The sequence below is a fragment of the Phalaenopsis equestris genome, unplaced genomic scaffold, assembly GCF_001263595.1.
Source record: "Phalaenopsis equestris unplaced genomic scaffold, ASM126359v1 Scaffold000041, whole genome shotgun sequence".
Taxonomy (NCBI): domain Eukaryota; kingdom Viridiplantae; phylum Streptophyta; class Magnoliopsida; order Asparagales; family Orchidaceae; genus Phalaenopsis; species Phalaenopsis equestris.
The window spans coordinates 591455-596061 of NW_018164483.1; positions in this window are offsets into that span (position 1 = coordinate 591455).

The window sequence follows — 4607 nt, forward strand, 5'->3', positions numbered from 1 at the left end:
TCATTTAAAAGAAAGAAACAAGTTGAGGCTGGAGCATTAAAAAAAATTAAAAGGTAATTCCATATTGATTACTTTGTTGTGTTACTAATCTACTATTTTATTAAAAAATACATTAACTTCAATGTTAATTGCTACGGAGAGTAAAATTAAATGTATGATAATTGAAGAATAATTTGAAGATGATAGCACAGAATTTGAGGATGATAGACTTATAACATAAAATTATTCTTACGAAGATGATGAAAATGATGATGATACCAATGCTAATGATACCACTATGTATTACGATTCTTCAGACATATTTAAATTCTAAGTTTAATGTTCATATCTTATTTCAAATTTTTACACTTTTGCTATATATCTAGGATTTGAGAGTACTATATGCATATTTTATTATCAAGATTTACGGTTTGTCAAATGTCATATTTATGAATTATGTTTTATTTTTTCTTTCAAGGCTTTCCCTTCGATCTGCCTAGAGGCTTACGCCTCGCCTCACAAAGAAAAAATAACTATTCTTGATTTTGCTTTTTAAAACATTGGTATCAAGAGATTAGGGATGTGAATAGCGCGAAGACCATTAATCACTCAAAAATTGAATCAAGAGTTTTAGCTCAGATTGACATCGGATTGAAATAAATGAGCTGAGTTATAAGCTAGTCAGATTAAATTTTTTCAAGCTGATTTAGAGCCAAACATGGATCAGTTTGAGTAGAATCGCGTTTGACTCGAAGTATTTTTTATTTATAAAAAATTTATATGTAAATACATAAAAATTGGGTGGTATGTTTGTAAATATTATTGTGTAATGGACGGCCCAAATAACTCCACCCCCTCGCCGTGCTATTTAAATGGTTCAAGATATGGAAAAGAAATGAGCGGCATGTATTTAAATTCCAGAAAACATAATCCTGAATTTTGCACTTCCCCAACTCCCAATTGGCAGGCTTTTAGTCCCACATCGTGGTTTAATAATATGAAAATGATAGAAATTCAAAAATTATGCGGTGATGCGCACATGGTAGGGAGAGTGAAAGCACATGAGGCGGCTCAAATTAAATTCAAGCAGAAAATGGCTCATGCCAATTTTATTCGAGCCAAACATAAATATGTCGAGCAGAGCCATCAAGTTTTGATTTCTAGCACATTCGAGCCATTTCAAGTTTCAAGTTGGAACTCTGCCAAATAACTCAATTTTAAGTTAACTCCTGAACTCAATCTACGCCAGGGTTGCAGCTTACATTTCTCACCATAACTCTCTTATAAGCCCAAACTTCTTTTGTAGAGAAAGACTAATAAAACAAAAGTAAAAAAAGCCAAAAACACAAAATTACTACTAATACAATCAAAGTTATAAATACAAAAATCTTCACTCCATCTCTTACTTCTAGTTATGTGAGAGATAATCAAATGAGCTCCAAACACCAATTCAGTTGCACTAAGAAAGTTGTCTGCGTGCCTCCCTCCCAAATGGATCAAACCTCGCTTAGTTCTTCAAAATGCCCGACTTGGCAATCAATTCTGAGCTCGGATGTTCACCAACCTCCTACAGTAAATGAACTTCTAAATTGGTGGTTTCTTCGTCAACATGTCATTTAGAATCTCCTTCATATTTATCTTCGTAACCTGAACCTTGCCATCTCCAAATAAGTCCTGAACAAAATGGTATCTCCCAACAATATGCTTGATATAAGTATGATGAACTGGATTTATGTCACACACCAAGTGCTGTGAAGCATGGGCTGCTCACGCAAGTATACGTGGCGTATCAGTTGTATCGGGTTGGAGTTCAGTTGTCGATTTCTCATGGAACGAGATGAACAAAATTTGGAAAAGTTCTAGTCTACAATTATCAGTGTAAGCTTGAAAAGTTTCAGTTTTAGTTCCAAGTAAAATGTCTTCCCAATTTAAACAAAAATAAATCCATTATTAATTAAGTGAAGAAACTTATGTGAGAGAGAAATTCTCCCCTAGAATGAATCCTAGAAAAATAAGTTTGATGAAGTATCGATAGTAAGCGACCAACAAGAACAATCTTTTTCCTCATCCTCTTTCGATGGAATTAAGAAAGTTTGTGAACTCCACTGATGAGTTTCCTGCATCTAGTGGAATTCCAGAACTAAGCATTTCCAATCAAGTTAGCATTAAACCTTGAGTATGTTCCTTTTTCTTTTTACTTTTTTTTTATTATTTTTTAAGGAGTCTTCAGCTTCTCTATCGTCATATAATATTCTATTCCGAATAAGCCTCTCTTTCGAATCATAAGAATAATCTGGAGAGAAAAGGAACCATAAAAACTAGGACATACAACGAAGAAAACAAACAAAGGGAAAAAGAACATGGAGAGCATACGTGCGATAAATCTTGCAATGATAGAGCACATATGTCAACCCAAACAAAATCGGGCGGAAGCATCTTGGACAAATATCAATGAAACTCAGGTGTGCTTGTATGTTTTAGGGTTGAAGTGTTTGCACTTAGTTAATTGCATCTTTCAAACTAGTAGCCTTACACTACATGGTTTCAAAGTTGTATAGAGACTCATACAATATTAACATTTTAAATGTCATTTGCTTAAGCTAAATTAAATATACTTCAATGATGAGAACAAATAATAAGGATTGCAAAATATGTGTTACTTGTTATGGTATATGGAATTAAATAAATGCATTCGTATTTATGAGAATTTTTTAAAGTGATGAGGGACAAAAACCGCTTACATCCCAAGCTCTACTCAGACATTTATTTAAGTGTTTTTTGACGAAGTTCTTTATAGTTTTGCACGATAAATATATTCTGTTTTCGTAATCATAAGCATTGTCCGATTAAAATATACATAAATAAAGAACATTAAGCTTTAAATTAATTTCATGTAAAACTAAATTGTTCATATCTTGCTAACAATGTGTGTGAGACAAGATCTTGACGGCATGAGTAGCAATTTAACACAACAAAAATAATTTATAGTGGTTTCGAGCAACATTTTAATGCATCGTTAATAATTCAAAGTTATTAAGGACAGCATTTCGACATAGCAAAAATAATTTTAAATTAATTTCATGTAAAACTAAATTGTTCATATCTTGCTAACAATGTGTGTGAGACAAGATCTTGACGGCATGAGTAGCAATTCAACACAACAAAAATAATTTATAGTAGTTTCGGACAACATTTCAATGCATCGTGAATAATTCAAATTTATTAAGGACAACATTTCGACATAGCAAAAATAATTAAAAAAAAACTAGAAATTTATAAGCAACATGGGATAAAATTTTTTTGGAAAAAAATTTAGCAATATTTCATAAAATCGTACATAATTTAAAATAGTAACATGCATTATAACAACATATTACTAAAAATTAATGATATAAATAAAAATAATTTAATAAAAAATAAGCAGCATTTCAGTATTTCATAAACTTTTGAAAAAAAAACAGCATAACAATATATTAGATGTGAAAAAATACATAAATGATAAAACTAAACTAATATATTAACTAGTGAAATAAAATTAAAAGAATATTATTACCTAAAAAGGGAGAAGGAACAAGGAAGAGAGCAAGAGAAAGAAGGGTGGGTGTGTGGACATATATGCTCTTTTCCTTAAAAGAAATTGTGTGTTTTTTATGCTAATATTGATAATTAATGTTTTTTTAAAAAAAAAATTGCCCTTTTTAAAGGGCATAACTTTTGGAGTCAATTTAAGGATCAAGGGAAGTTTAATTTTAACAATTTTATAGTAAAGTTAAACATCTCAATATTTCGAATCCAATGACATCAAACGTAATCCGATGATTCAATTTGAGCCTAAATGAGCACAAAATTAAACATTTAACATATAATTGGAACCTTAAAAGCATTAAATGGAAAGTCAAACAATCTCAATATAGTTAAAATTTGTTTATTTCTCTCATCTTATACAGAGAGATAAAATAAATCCAAAATAATTGAATTATGATAGTATGTTCAAGAAGTTGTTCATGTTCAAGTTATATATTGTTGTCTAAACACCAAATAATCATATAGTGGGCTTCCATTATTGTTAAATTGTTACTTTTGCTTCATTTTATTAATCATGCAAATGAATATAACTTCTATTTTTTATCATGAATAATAAATTCAATTTTGATATGGTCAAAATATTATATTTAAATTATTGATGATTAAAATATTACATTGAATAGTTTGAATGATTGATTTGTAAGAAACTCAAATAGTATTTAGTCATCGGCGGGCTTAAATAAATTTTAGGACGAAAGATTCACCGTTAATAAATTTTTAATGGATTTATGATGGATTAGAGTACTAAGCCAAATGGCTAGAAAACCGCAAAAAATTCAATCAATGAATATTTTTAGAAAATAAATTCATATATAGCTGATATGAAATAATTCAATGAAAATAGACATAATGGAAAATATTTTGCTATGCTTTACAAAACGTACTTGCCCGTTGATTTCATTCCTCCAAATCCAACGCCTATATATATAAGATAGACATGTCCTGTTCTTCTATTTCTGCGAGGCTATCATACATCTTGATAAACCATGGAAGCCGCTGAAGCCCAGAAGATGTCTCGGCAGCCCCTGCCCCCAGTAACAAGC